The sequence below is a fragment of the Ictidomys tridecemlineatus genome, chromosome 13 (assembly GCF_052094955.1).
Source record: "Ictidomys tridecemlineatus isolate mIctTri1 chromosome 13, mIctTri1.hap1, whole genome shotgun sequence".
NCBI classification, from domain to species: domain Eukaryota; kingdom Metazoa; phylum Chordata; class Mammalia; order Rodentia; family Sciuridae; genus Ictidomys; species Ictidomys tridecemlineatus.
The window spans coordinates 93774675-93790938 of record NC_135489.1 but is presented as its reverse complement, the minus strand read 5'-3'; the positions used below and the strand labels follow the sequence as shown (position 1 = coordinate 93790938).

Genomic DNA, 16264 nt, shown 5'->3' with positions numbered 1-16264 from the left:
AAACACTATTTAATTTACCATGCATAGATGATAAATTTAAAAATAGATATAAAGGAATGATCAACACAAAACTTAAGATAGCATTTTCTTGGGGACAAAGAAATGTTGGTGATATTTGACTTCTTCCGGTAAGGGATGGAAACATGTACGTTCTTTCTAAGTGTATGATGTATGAGACAATAAACAGCAAATATAGATCAGGTGTAAAATCACTCAAAGCACTTATGACAGTCCCACTACACACGTATGTGTGTGTGTATACTATACATTGTATGTATAGTATATTATATAGTATGAATATTATATAACAGTATATGATACAGCATGATATATTTAGTATATTGTATATATATTACATACACACACAAACACACACAGACACATACAAAATGTTTGGAAATCATTTATTTTCAAATACCTGGACATTATTGAATCTGAGGCATAAAATATTAAAATATGAAAGATGATGCTGTTTTTACTATGGAGACTAGCAATTCTCTCCAATCTATTTCTTTCACAACACATAATAAATTACTTGGGAAATTCCTTCCAGACCCTCTTTAATGGTTTTAGAGCTTTTAATTTAAAAATTATAGCTGTTAGAGAATTGATTTCTGCATTAAGAATTTTTTCCCTACGAATTGTTGGAAATTTATCAAAAGTGGCCATGGTTTAAAAAAACAAGATGAACCGGAAATGTGAAAAATTTATAAAATGAGTGAAGGAAATGATGACCACTCTGGACTGCTGGCCTTATTCCGAGTCCTGGCGATGCACGCTGCAGGGAGGGAGGTGAGATGAAGTGGCCTGACTCGCGGTTTGCGAGCTCACTGTCTAACGTAGGCAGGACCTGGCTTCTGCTAGGTGGCCGGGAGGCTCAACGTGGCCCTTCACCTCCTGTTGGCCACAGCCCGTCACTTGACAGCCCATCCCCACCCTGTTAGGGATGTATCATCCTCCTACTTGGAAAACCCAGGCAATTGGGAACAGTAATAAAATTTGCCACACAAATCTTCAGAGATTGTCAGAGTCAAGAAGAGGGACTGTTCAGGAATATAGATTGACAAGAAGGCAAAAACGATATCACTTGATATTTTTAAAACGGTTATACTAATTATTTCTTAACAAGCCTTCTTGACCCTAAGATGGTGGTATTTATAGAACAGATAAAAAGTCAGACTGTTCACAGCCCGTGAGTCCAGAGGTCAACCAGTAGTCCAGTAGGGTACTTAAGACACTTGTGATACATTTTATATTTCAAGGGACTACCAAGTAGACCCCCCAAAGGATCACCAAAATAGACCACAAAATGAGAGCTATGATGAGAAACAGGACAGTCTGTCAGTGTTTCTTTCGGACTGTCACTCAGAACTTCTCTTGAAAGTCTATGGAAGGAAAAGATGGCCGAGTTAGCTCCATAACCCATGGACAGAGTCAATCTATTTCTAACATTTGCTGGCATTTTTACGGAATAACCTTCAAAAGTCATTCTGGAACTGTCTGACAGAAATATACATTCCCGAACCTAATTTTTAGCAGAAGCTATTTGCCCACATAGTGAATGACCTTGTATTTCAATAGAATTTGTCATTCAATTTTAAAAGCAAAGGGTCTGTCTTTGCATTTACCTTCTATAGCTCTAGGTCTTCAAGATGATAATTTTAATCCTTCAAATATGTGCAGCCTCCTCCTACTCTAGGTCTGAGGAGGGCAGTGTGTTCCTACTGCTGCTGAGAGGGGCAGTTGGAGTATGAATGGAAGGTTCCAGGTATTTTGACTTATGACGCTGTGAGACTACAGCTAACCCCCATCACTCTTCTTCCCAGCCTCTGAGACTGATGGTGAGGTGGCTTGGGCATGGATTTAGAATAAAAAAATCACCAAATATTATTGTGTTCAGTTCTTCACCACAATCCATTTTTTCCCCTTTTGAGATGGAATCTCACCACATTGCTCAGTGGTCTCAAACTCCTGGGCTCAAGTGAGCCTCCTGCCACAGCCTCCTGAGTAGCTGGGACTATGGATGCACAGCACCATGCCTGGATACCACAGCAAGATTTAGAATCTCACTTTACAGATGGAGATACCAAGGCTTAGAGTGGCCTTCCATCACTCAGGCAGAGAAGTGCAGGCCAGGTTAGGGTGGTCACACGTCCTTGGTCTCACCCTAAGCCATCCTCTGTGTTTCCTTGGGGGTGGGGTGATTCCTGTCCCCTCATTTCCTTCTTATGTGAACCCTGTAACCCAGCAGTGAAGGAGAGTGTTCATAACAGCCATGAGATGGGATGGAAGAAACAAGGACAGTTAGAGTGGAGACGAACAGGGAAGGGCCTCTCACTCTCCAGGACCCACATTAGGCTCCTTTTGAGTGCTATCCTGCTCTATTTGTTTTCCTGAATAAACCTCTGCTTATGCCTCTTTTGATGCATCCTGAAATTCCCTTCGGTGGTGTTAATCAAGAACCTGCCAGAGCTGAGTTGAGCTTCCTTTTTCTCTCCTCCAACCTCTTCCAATGACAGCCTTTGGCATCCACAATGGGGAGAGTGTGGGAAAATTGGGGGAGAAACTTCTCTTTCTTTTAGGGATTCTTTTTTTTCTAATTTATTTTTATTTACATATGGCAGCAGAATGCATTACAACTCTTATTACACATATAGAACACAATTTTCATATCTCTGGTTGTATACAAAGTACAGTCACACCAACTTGTGTCTTCAAACATGTACTTTGGATAATAATAACCATCACATTCCACCATCTCTTTTAGGGATTCTGACCATGGAAATGTACAGGGAACTGTTCCCCTGGTGCGCAAACTCCCGGGGGGTAACAGGCGCTCTGTTTCTTACCCTTAGAATGCCCTGCAATCTCCCCTAGCATTTAGTGAAATCACTGTATGTGCAATGTCTAGCTGGTATGGCAATGCCCTGCCTTGAGAAGCCTCTGTGTTCGAGCCTCATCAGCCTCGACCTTGATTGCAGGCACATGGCTCCTGGGAGTAAGGAACTTGCTTGCAGTGTTTCACCAAGCTCCCAGATCTGCTCTCCTGATAGTAACTTCAGACAATGGACTTTCTTGAGAGCTGCACAAAGCTCCTACCATTGCATATTGTAACTGTAGTATGTAACTGAGGAATAAGCTGCATAATGTTGCTAAGTCTGTAACCTGCCTAATGATACAAACACAATAAACAATATGTACTAATGATGCCAATGACCTAAAGTAACCTGTAGATATAAATAAAGCTGGCAGTGTGGCCATTCCGCAAATCTGCCACTTCTTTTCTTGCCTCTGCACCTCGTCTCTGTGTCTCCCTTTTTATTTTCCTTACATACTCTCTCTCTCTGTGTACCTTCTTTATCCATCAGCCACAATGATACCCAAAACACAGCAAAAAGATCATAACTCACCTCTTAGAAGTCTTGTCCCACAAACCACAGTTTAGTCCATTTTTAGAATTCATATCTTACTTGCCTTGCTGAATCTAGCCAAAGTAAATATTTCAAGAGAATCCAAAAAGATAGTTTGATAAGGTAGTTAAGATTATATTTGTTTACTAAAGATCCAGATGTTTACTATTTTACCTATGCCACCTCTTATACACTTAAATTCACCTTGATTTTCATTGTTATTACATTAGTTCTTTAAAAAGATTTAGTTTTAGTTGTATCTGGACACAATATCTTATTTTATTTATTTATTTTTATGTGGTGCAGAGGATCGAACCTAGGGCCTTGTGTGTGCTAGGCAAGTGCTCTACGCCTGAGCCACAACCCTAGTTCTATGACACTGATTTTTATTATTACTAATCATGCTAAAAATGTGATAGTGAAATAAATTATATTTGATATAATTTAATCTTGATGTTAAATATTATTTTAAAGATTTAAAAGTCACCAAAAAATGTTTGGTATTATCTTATACCTACAGGGTTATATCTTCAAGATTTTTGCCTACAGGTAATTATAAAAACAGCATTACTTTGATATTTAAAATTAAGCCATGATTGAAACTGCTTTGGGAGACATCACGATGACCTGCAGAGTAATGACATGCTTACTATAAAATTTATATTTTCAGCTGGTGATCACAGAAAGTCTGACAATCACTAAAATGGTGAGTCAGAGTGTCAGATTCATTTCCTTTTTCGGACAGGCATTGATATGAATTTGTCTCTCTGTTGGCATGTTATTAGTAGTCAGCACAGGGTTTCCTTAAAATTGAAAATTATTCATTAATTTTCTCCTCCCTATTAACTTTCAGCGGCATACACAGAATATTTAATTTTCTTTCGTATTTAGCTTCCAAATGCTTTTCTCTCAACCCCCTTCTCCTTCCCTCTCCTCTTTCCCTTTTCTTTGCCTATCCAGGACATACTTATATTACCTTCATGCTTTTGGTCTTAGATTACACAGAGAAAGCAATATAGTAACATGAATTAATTTTTCCATAGTGCACACCTGTAATCCAAGAGACTCAGAAGGCTGAGGCAGGAGGATCTGAAGTTTGAGGCCAGCCTGGGTAACTTAGTGAGGCCCTGTCTCAAAACAGAAATAAGAAGAACTGGGGGTGTAGTTCGGTGGTTAAGTGCCTCTGGGTCCAATCCCTAGTCCAATCCTCTTCCAAAAATTCAGCTATTTATTCAAGAACTAGGAGAACCAAAGCACCTCAGCCTGAACTCTGGGAACCAAAGCCATACCCCGGTGTCCGCATCAGCCTGATGCTGCTATCCCACTGTTCCTTTAGCCTCGCTTTTCCTTTCTGGGGCTGTGCTGTTTGTGGGAGACCACAAGACTGACTTTTCTTACCCATATGTTTCCCTGCAGATCTCATTTCTTGCATTCTTGCTGCGCCTTGGTTGGGAGAGATTCCGTTTGAGTTTTCCATCAAATAAGAACAAGGATGAAACTTGATGAAACATGTTGAAGTTTACTGGACAGAAGACATCCTCCTCTGCTGGAAGCCCACCACTGAGAATCATGGAAATGGGCAGGGAGCTGCTGGGGCTTGGAAAAGTCAGAGGGACTTTGAAGTGAGAGCAAGAAAACAGTGTTTTCCAACTATTTACACATGAGGGTGTGAGAAGGTGTTACTTCCATTTTACTAAGATCTCAAAGATTTTACAAAGAATTTTTTTATGGACCTATCAACTGGCATTTTTTCCAATTATATTTGTCTTCCAGTGGGTTTCTAAAAGACAAACCTTTCTCTGAGTCATTCATTTTCCTGTGCATAAAATTCTTTGTTCTCTGTCTTCTCTACTTTTCAGCATTAGCAAAGCAAGGTCATAATAATTGGATTTGACAGTGATTTGTTTATAGCATCCTCCTCTCTGATTGCCCGGACTACCTTCTCCTCTGAAGTGGACATGTCATAGGGTTCACTAACAGCAAGAACAGGAAGGCATGTTCTTTCCTGTTCTTCCCTTGGAGGACAATTAAAATGACTTCCTGGATGTCTTGATGGATGGAAAGCCTGGTGGTGTGCTTGACTGCAGCCCAGGAGGCAGACGGGATGGGCCTCTCAGGAGGACCTGACAGGTTGCAGTGCCATAGAGCAACTAATGACATAGAATCTACCATATTTGAGAGGTAATTTTCACACGACAATCAAGATCCAAATACCTGCTCTCGCCTGCAAATGATGAGTGCTGGTGCAAGGTGAAGTTGCTGTGGACAGTGAGGAGCCCCATGAGGACAGAGGCCTTGGTTCTGGCCATCCAGTGGGCTGCCCAGGATGAGGGCATCAGGGAAAGACCATGCAACATTGTCAAAAAATAAGGAAAAACAAACCTTCAGTTATTACAGGTGTAGAAATTGTGTTTTCATTTTGAGGCTTAGTGTTTCTTATAATAATGTCAAACTTTATACTTACCTACTACATACTTCCATCTCAATTATTAGGCATGATGGAGGCCTTGAGTAGCATGTCATTTTAACCTGGTTGCAATGCCTTCTAAACCGTTTATATTATCATCACTCATTTTGTTCAATCTCCACTGAAATGCTACCTTTGCTCATTATTAGTACCTACCTGTGCATTTTACAAGGAACTTTCCTTTGTCTTATGAAAATAGTAGCTATATAGTTAAATTAGTACTATGTAAAGAACACCAAATATATACAAATCGTCAAAACAAAAAACACGGTTACTTTTAAGTATAATGGAGACTCTTAAAATTGTTAAAAGACAACCCATCAAAAATATTTCCAAACTCTCCATTACCTGAGTTTTTAAAAGAGTTTTCCTTTGATTAATTCCAATGTGATGTGTGATTTCCATTTTTCTTCTCTGTGGAGTAAAATTCCATCTCTCTGGGGTTCGTTTTTAATGATTTGCATTGTTTTTTTTGCACATATAAAATTAAATCATTTAAGAAAATTTATAGAGGGCACCGTGGCGCTCCCCTGTAATCCCAGTGGCTCAGGAGGCTGAGCGGGAGGATCACAAGTTCAAGGCCAGCCTCATTAACTTCTGGAGGCCCTAAGCAACTTAGCAAGACCCTGTCTCAAAATAAAAAATGAAAAGGGCTAGGAATGTGGTTCAGTGGTTAAGCACCCCTGGGTTTAAAAAAAAACGAAAAGAAAGATATGTTCAAATGCACAACAGGTATTTGTGAAGATATTCAGCTGTTTAGCACCACTAATCATTGGAGAAGTGCAAATCAAACCCACAGGGAGCTATCACCTCCCACATGTCATGAAGGGTCTGTGTGTTGGAAAGTGTGTGGAAAAACTGAAGCCCTCTACTCTGTTGGTGGAAATATGAAATTGTCATTGTAAGGGTGTTGGAGGAGATCTCCGCAGAGGCAGGGGAGACCTCTCCTTGAGCTTCCAGGCTCTTGACATGTCACAGAAAAGAATTTAAGATGTGTCAGTTTTTAACAAAGAGAGGGAGAGCTTTATTAGAAACTACAAGGAGAAAGTGCACATTGAATGTGGGCTCTTTCTGGAATAAACCATGCCTGTCGAGTTTCAAGGTCTGAGCTCTTATTAGGGTACAACTAGGTGGAAGACGCGTGATCCACAGGGACCGGGCCTTTCTCGGATTGCACAGTGGTGAGCCAGGTGATGCCTCTCTGTGAGGGGGTTTGGTCAGCACACGGGTTTCCACTCACATTGATGCCTCTGGCAGTTGGGTGGTTCATGGCGACAGGCCAGAGGGTCATGGTCCAATCAAATGTTGGCCCCTGGCTTCATGAGGTCAAGGGTCTCTTTCCATGTCTGTATTCCAGAAAACGTGCAGGGGAATGCAGAGTTACAAGATAACACACCGACTGTTCAAGCACTCACACATCTTCCTTCCCTCTGTCCCCCAGGTTCTTTAGCTCGTGAGCTGTTCATGAGCCATCAGATCTACATTCCTCATTTCTCCTTCAGAAACTCAGTATTCCGTCTGTATTTATAAATTTCTATCTCTGAATGGTACCATAATCTACCATAGCCAAGATGTAGAGATGGGCTAAATATCCTTTGGTGTATGAATGGATAAAGAAATGTGGTCTATAGGTACAGTGCAATAGTGTCATATGGAAGGAAATCCTACCCTATATGACAAGATTTCCTGAGAACATTATGTAAAGTGAAATAAGCCAGGCATAGGAAGGCAAAGGAGAAAGGATTCCTCTTAAAAGTGGGACCTAAAATAGTCAGATTTGGGGGAAACAGAGAGTAGAATGGTGTCCATGAGGGACCAAGGAAGGGAGAATGGAGAGTGCTATTCAGCAGGCAGAGTTTCAGTTGTGTAAGATGGACAAGTGGACAGCATTATGCCTGTAGTTAAGAACACTGCATTGCGCACTTAAAATGTGCAAAGACTGTAGACCTCATGTTGTTTTCTTATCACAATTTTTAAAAGTTAGATCAAATGAAAAACAGAAGTCGTTTGCATATAGGCTTTCCCACCTACTCAAATTTCAAATCGCAACCAAATTGTTCTGGGATATGTTAATGTCTCTCCTGAACTACAATCTCCCTTCTCCCTCAGGAGGATCCTCTATGATCTGTATAACCTAGTTTTTCTGCTTCTCCCCTCATAAATTGCCCTGAAAAGTTTTGTTGATTTATATGTGTTTAAAATTCTCCACATGGTTTTAACATTTAAAGGAAATGGCAAGTGGGATTGGGATAGTTGGCTGCTGATTAAATATGTAGAATTTCTATCATCAAAACTCATCCCTTCAGTCAGGTCCTACAAAGTGAAAACCACCTAAAGTATAAGTATGATGCTCGCTAATATGTGAAAAACACGTGGAACTTTACTAATGCACATTTCAAGTATGAGGATAACCCTGGTTTTTTTATTATAAAGTAACACACACATGTACACACAAACACACAAACACCCACACTCAATACCACGCCAGTGAGAATTTCTTTTTGGTACCAGAGGTCAATATGTTAAGTTCCATTGTTATATTTTCCTAAAATTTTTATATAATGTGTCTGTCAATCACATGTCCTCTGAGTCACTCCTGGCTGCTTCTATCCTGCACATATCATTCTGAAACAAACAAATGCCCATTTCGTTAAACATAAATAATGACCAAAACACTTTGGTCAACATCCACTGTATATTTCAGTATAATTTTATGTAAATAGTAGTATTGAAATTTAAATGATATTCTTTAGCTAGTTGCAAAAAACAAATAAAACATGCAGCCCAGGATAAGAGATTTGCAACCTCTGACCAGAGTCAGAACCTCTACCTCTGTCTTTCTTTCTCTTCTCCCACATGTGTATGGGCACACAGACACACACACACAGACACACACACACTTTAGATTCTTGATTCTTAGATACTTTTGGTATCCAAACAGTTCATTTACTAAAAACACAATGAATACTCATCAAGTTAAATCTAAACAATACACTGGTTGAACAGTTTTTCCTGATACACAATTTAACCATTGGGCAAGATATAATTCTATGTCATATACAAATGATTTAAAAACTATTATTATTTGTAATGACCTAAGAAAACCTGGTGTAAGACTTTAAATGTTGTCACATTTGTAGCAATACAGTTGTCTCTGTGTTTATATGAGAATCCTAAAGTTTTAATTTAGATAAGGACTAAACTTTGCATAATTGAGCTAACAATAAAATGTTTGCTTTGAGAAATATTTACTCTTGGTTATTTTGATGTATTCTTTCTCCTTTTTCATCTTAACTAGCATTATTGTTGGACTATACTAGTGATATTTAACTTCCATGGCATGTAACTTTTTTGCCATTCAAATCTTCCAGATGAGGCACTGTGGCACAGACCTGTAATCTCAGCAACTCGGGAGGCTGAGGCCAAAGGATCATAAGTTCAAGGCCAGCCTCAGCAATTTAGTGAGGGCATGAGCAACTTAGTGAGATCCCATCTCAAAATAAAAAATAAAAGGGATGGGGATGTGGCTCCGTGGTTAAGTGCCTCTGGATTCAAACCCTAGTACCAGAAGCAAAAAACAAACAAATTTTCCAAAATGTTCTAAAGGGAAAATCTTAAGTAATTGAGACAAAACAGTCACCTTTAGACCATGCTTTGACTTCATCTCCTTTGTGACTTCAATCAATCATACATAGATTGAACCAGATGATGAGGTACTTAACACTAGCCCATCCTTCCATTCCTAGATTAAAAGCAGTTGATTATGAAGTTTTATTTGCAAACTTCAGATTCTGCTAATAAACTTTTTATATTTTTTTAGAATTTTGTGGCCACAGTTAATAGACATCGATATGCAATTTTACATATTTGTGTTTGATCTTTGAAAAAACAATTTGCCTTCAATGTTAAACTCAATTTCTGGAAAAAAATTAGGAAGTTTTCAATTCTCAGGAGCAGTTTAAAATGCACTGGGATTATTTGCTCTTTAAACAAGTGATATGATTGACACTAATGACCACCTAATATTTAGAGGAGCTGACATAGTTGTTTTTTGCACAGAAGTCAGGCAATTAAGGTGTTCTAGTTTTTCTGGGACTAGTTTTGCTATATTTTCCTTGAAAAGTTATATATTTTATTAAGATCATGAAACTAATTTGCATAAGTTGAGCTTAACTAGATTCTTATGATTCTTTCATTTCCTCCATTTCTGTAGCTATTTCCTCGTGAACTACTTGTTTGGTGTAGGTGCTCTTTCCAGGTGTATTTTATTCTCTACTTAAACTATTAACTTATCAATGTTGAAACATTTTCTAAATTCTTATCTCTCTTCCTTGAGCCTTTATTTCCTTCTTATGGGTTTTGGGTTGAAGTATCCCCCTGACCCCTCCAACAAATGATATGTTGGATCCCTAAGCTCCAGTGCTTGTGAATGTGACTTCATTTAAGAATGGACCTTATATTCAAGAACCCTTACAGTGGATTCTAGTCCAATACAATGGTATCCTTACAAGATGAGGAAAGTGCCACATGAGGTAGACAATGAGGGGAAAACATCACAAGGTGACAGAGGTAGCCATTGAGCTCAGCAGCTATAAGCCAAGGAAAGCCAAAGATCACCAGCAGACCAAGGAATCTGGAAAGAGGCAAGAATGGATCCACCTTGGTGACTTTCAGAGGGAGCATGGCTGTGCTCGCAGCTGGGGTTTAGATTTCCAGCTTACAGAACCGAGAGACAGGAAGTTGCATAGGTTCAAGCCATCTATTTGTGGCACTGTGTCCCACCAGCCCTAGGAAATTAATTCAACATGGCGGTCATTTATGGATGATCTATGTCCACAATGTCTTTCTTCTTCATCTCCTAATGACTGCTCTTTTTTTTTCCTTTTAGTACTTTTGTATTGATGCTGTCCCAGATCCTTAATTTTACTCCTTGTGGGAAAAAGTTGGATTTTTCTGACTAGTTTAAAAACAAACAAACAACAACAAAAACCAGGAGTTTTCTTCAGAGTCCATTTTCCTGGGTATTTTCAGAGACCATCATCTCTGAGCTTTATCATTATTTTTTCCTCACCTTTGTTGCACTTTTCCCCAGCAAAGCTTCTATTTGATCAAAATATGCCTTGACTTCCAGATGCCTCTGTGTTCCTTAGAAGTGGTATGGAATCTTACGGTAAGACTCTCAATCTATAGGAACTTTGTGTTGCTGTCTTCACTGGTCACTATTCTCTTTTTTTCCCCCCACACTTGCCAGAGCTACTTTGGAAAACTCACTTCTGTTGTTCTGTTTTATCTGAGGGCTTTCTGTCCATGCATTTTGTGAATCCCCGTAACCCCACCACCACCCTCCCTTTGTGTGGTATTAGGAGAGGAGGCAAATTCCTGTCTGGATCACCACATCCTCACCTGACATTGAATCCTTCCACTCTGCCCGCCTTTTCCTCTTCTTTTTCTCCTTCTTTCATTTATTGATGGCTTTTAGATTGGTAGATTTTTTAAAAAAATTCTTAGACCTTTCCTCTTCCATGGCTTATTTAGAAAGTCATTCTTTTATTTCCATTTTTACAGTGTTTTTTCCCTTCAACAGTTACAAACCTATCCAACTCTAAAAGATACCTGAAACACATCTTTACCTCCTCTGAGAACTGTAAAATCAATCCAGTGCATTAAATCTGATCAACCACCTGCATGTCCTCATTATCTTTTTTCTCAGCTTTCCTTTCTGACCCTTAAGCTCCTTGATTTGCTTGGGATCTGTGTATACCTCCCCCAATTTATGAGCCTCCTGTTTCTTTGACCCCTCCATCCATCCTCAGCAGTGCTCTGGATTTCTAGTATAGTCATTGCTCTTAGGAAACCCTAACTCCCTGTTTCCTGCTGCCCTGGTTTCAGTCTAACACTCTCTTGAGCAATGGCAGACGGAGCTTATAATTTCTAGATTGTGTACTCATGGATATATTTAATAGTTCCTTTGTTACAGTTTTCCCAGCATCTCAATACTTTGTGGCATGAGCTACTTCATGAAGCATTAGGCTCACTTATTATAAACACTCATTTTCCATTCCTGCTTAATAAATTGCTATAAACATGGACTGCTTAGAACAATATGTATTTATTATCTTACAGTATCTATAAGTCAGTTATCTGGCCACAATTTAGACTTTCTGAGGCGACGCAAGATTTCTGAATCATGCTCCTCATTTTGCATCTTCCCAGTGTCCAATTCCAATGCTACTTCCACTCTTGATACCAATGTTGGCATTGACTTTCTATTGCCACATAACAAATTCGCACAAAACCAGCAGCTTAAAGAGCTATTTATTGCATCATGATTTTGTAGGACAGAAGTGTGGAGTGGCCTGGTTGGGTTCTCTGTGCAGGATTTTGCAAGGCTGAAATCAAGGGATGGGGTGTGTTCTCATCTGGAGGACCAACTAAGGAAGAACCTCCCTCCTGCTCATTCAGCTGGTGGGGAGAGTGCAGATCCTTGTGGCTGTAGGACTGAGGTTCCTGTGTGCCTGCTTGCTGTCCGCTGCAGCTGCTCTCACACCCTAGAGGCCACCCATATTCCTTGTTATATGGCCATCTTCAAAATACCACTAGCACATCAAATCCCCCTGTTTATTTCCAATCTCTGACTTCCTCTTCTGCCATCAGTTGGAGATAACTTTCTGCTGTTAAGGGGCTCATATGCCTAGAAAAATCTCCTTATGGTTCATCCAGATAATCTCCCTGATTTATGGTCAATTGAATTGGAACTTTAATTATGTTTGCTAAATCTGCCTTTAGAGCTCTTTCCATGTTAATGTTGGATTGAAAAACTGGGGTACAGTATCTGTACACAGGGGAAGGGAATCTTGATTGTGGGCAGGAGAAAGTATATTACAATTCTGCCAAATATGTTGTTTCTAAAATTTTCTCTTGAGTTCATGCAATAATACCACATTATTTTATTTTGGGGGCCAAAAATGTGTTTAAAATAATACAGATATTTATTTACTCAATATAAATTTGGAGTGCCATTAATTGTTTCTCATGATACTAAAAGCTTAAAGCCCTGATACTAATTCCATCATATTCTATGATTTTGTAATAGCCTCAAGTGTTCTGTCAATTTCTATTCTAATTCATATATTTTAAAAAATTAATCCCTTAACATAAGGAGAATAACAGCCTTTATTAACAAGAGAATGGTATGAGACTTCAATAAGAGCTGTGTGTGTGTGTGTGTACACATGATCACAGAACCTTGATACATGTTAACAGGAACTACTTCAGAGAGGCTGAGGCCATAGCTCAGTGGTGGAGTACTACCCTAGCATAATCAAGGCCCTGAGTTGGATTCCTAGCACTGCATTAAAAAAGAGTTATGGAATATATTTTGGAGGAAAGTATAGAAATGAGAAGAAGATGTAAACAGAAACAAAAAGATGTAAATTCCTCACAAGTTTTGGAAATAGACTATGTTCCAAACAGAAGATAAAATCAAGCCAGAAATTAGAGAAAGAGAAAATAAATAAAACCATTTCCTGTCATGGTTTTAGTCTCTATTTCCCATATGCTTTAGGTGGGAGATTGTTTTCTTTACTGGGCAATGCAGAAGGGCTTGAGAAGGTTGCCATGGCAAACAGTCAGAGACTGGTAACACACAGAAACTGAAGTTTATTTGAAACTATATGCAAAGTTAGAAGGATGAAAAGTTAGAAGATAAAAATGTGCAAATTGTCTAACCCCACAGTAATGAGAATTTGACTTAACTCTGAGAGTTCCTCTTGGATAGGTGTTCTCCTGTTAAACACCTGAGCCTGATTCCCAGCATTAAAAAGGAAAAAGGTCCCTGATAATAAAGCACAGGAAGGACTGTGAACCAAATTTTCTTGGCTATGATTGATGTCAACTTTGACCATTCACTCTATTTTAGTTATTCATGAATTCTTGATCATGTTACCCAAAGGAATGAAGCTTGAACCTGACTTACAAGCAAAATAATCAGAAAGAACCAACACGGTGGGATAATTTAGTAAAAAGTAATCAAGCACAATGTGGTTGAGTACTTAAAATCTACATTATTGGGCTGGGTTTTAAGGAGTTGGAGAAGAGACAACAGTTTAGAAATCAACAGGAATAAGATTTCTATTTTTATGCAGTAACAAAAGGAAGCAGAGTGACTTAAAGAACACTGGAGTTAAAAGCAATTAAACAGTAGAATAGAACAGAGAAAGGGAGATAATTGCACATTTTAGCACCACAGTTTTAGGGAGCTTGAACAGGTGACTAGGAAGATTATGGTAACAAATGTGATGATTGCTGGTATCAATGCAATTTTCCGTTCAGCAGCATTTGAGGTGGGACTTACCATTTAATGTATAAAAGACACCATTCCATGGGCGGAGGTTGTAACTCAGTGGTAGAGCACTTGCCTCACATGCATGAAGCTCTGGGTTTGATCCCCAGCACCACCTAAGAATAAATAAATAAATATATTGTGTCCGTCTACAACTAAAAACATTTTTAAAAAGATGCCATTCCTGACTTATTTCTACTTGCAGCTATTGCAATGTGATGTAAAGCACTTCAACATTCTCACTTTCCTTGTGGGACCATTCGGATAATAAAGCTTTCATTTTCTGCAATATACCACACAAAGTGGAAGTTCAATCTGTAAGTTATTATATATGTTAGTGTTTTCAGGAACATATGAATTGTAATCAAATCACTTAACCTCGGAGATGCACTGCTCATGCATGAGTATAATACACTTCAAGTTGTTCGCCATTTGCTTGGTTTCCACAATTTGATCACAGATGAGATGTTTTCCTTTGTGATTTATTCTTCCATTTGACAAATGGTTTTTGCTCCGAGCTCTCTGCTAGGTACCGGTGTGACAGAAGCGAAGAAAATTCAACCCTTGGGGACCCTGATGTCTGACAGGGAAAAATGCATCAGGGATCACAAGGGAGTGCGGGGTTCTTAGAATCAAGAGACCCAATTTAGGCTCTCAGCAAAGTCATTTTTCAAGAAGTGACATTTAAGCTGGGGGTCTAAATGATGCCTGGCAGTTTGCCAAAGAAAGAAATTCAGAGAGAAAGAGGGGAAACCTTGAGTCAGGAGAGAACGTTTTACAAGAGCAAGGTCCAGGGACGACCTGGGCAGTGAAGGTGGACAGGCAGGGGACTAAGTCCCTGTGGGCTGGACACTGGGCAGAAGGTGAATGTTGTCTTTGGAGAAATGAAAAACCGTTCAAAAATTTTAAGCAGGGATGAGATAGAGTCAGATTTGCATTCTTTTAAAGTTCACGTTAGCATCTTTTAAAAGGTCATTTATAGAAATCCACTTAGGACTGCCCTGCACAGGCCACATTGATGGGTGGCAAGCGCCACTTGGGCCCCATTTGGCCACACATAAGATCACAGCTCAGGACTGTGTGCTAGGAAGGGCATCATGCAAGATGGCACAAGTGTGGGTGTGTGTAGAAGGACACTCGTCTTGAGGATGAGATCTCCCAGGAACTTCAGAAAGGAAGTGGTACCTTTACTGAGATCTGGAAATGAAGAAGAGCTAGGTGTCTGTTCTTCACAGACAGGCGGTGAAGAAAGGACAGGTGGGTTGAGAGAGGACACGACAGGGGTCTGGGGTGAGGTGTGCGGAGCAGCCCCTGGTACTAGAAAAAGGATGCATGGTCACAGAGCCGAAATGGACTCAGTGTGTCTGAGTAGCTGAATGTTCAACTCCTTGATCTGCTGCACAGGTGAAATACAGGCTGAGGATGAAGGAGGAAATGTAAGATGAGAATACAGCACAAAGAATTTGGAATTCAGTCCAAAGGCAATGAGTTCTTGCAATATCTTAAGGGTACCTTCAAGTAAAAAAGAGATCATTGTCTAGAGCCTCTGATGCTCATTTTAGGAAGATACCCCTGACTGCAGTGCGATGAGGGATTAGGACTTGAGGCAGGTGGCTAGGGTAGGATGCAGGAACGCATGCCAAGGTCTGTGGTACCCTAAGAAAGATGGCAGCCTTAGGATAAAGAAACCTAGAGGGTGCATTCAAAATATACTTTATTTAATTTATTTACTGGTACCAGGGATTGAATCCAGGGGTGCTTAACCACTGACTCACTTCTAAGTCCTTTTTAAAACTGAACACATGACCAGTGAAACTCCACATCACATACCATCACAAGAATGGGACGTTATATTCCATGTAGGTATGAGATGTCAAAATACATCCTACTGTCATGTATGACTAAAAAGAACAATATAAAAAATAAAATAAATGTGCACTGTTGGAACCCTTGAGTTATTTTATTGCTTGGAGAATGAGAAAGTACAGGGTGTCAGAGCAGAGATGCAGAGCCTTGGGAAGCCCTGCTACTCACTACACCAGGTGA

At 39.6% G+C, this 16264-nt stretch overlaps 1 long non-coding RNA gene across 1 annotated transcript in view; it reads right to left on the bottom strand.

Moving 5' to 3' along the window:
* Positions 1 to 390: 390 nt before the first annotated feature.
* LOC110597734 (uncharacterized) overlaps positions 391 to 16264 on the bottom strand; it is a 39491-nt gene continuing 23617 nt past the window's right edge. Inside the window, exons 4-6 of the long non-coding RNA XR_013429918.1 lie at positions 14231 to 14334; positions 3411 to 7223; positions 391 to 1385 (exon numbers count right to left, since the gene is read on the bottom strand). This is a non-coding gene — a long non-coding RNA (uncharacterized LOC110597734). The remainder of the gene's footprint in view (positions 1386 to 3410; positions 7224 to 14230; positions 14335 to 16264) is intronic.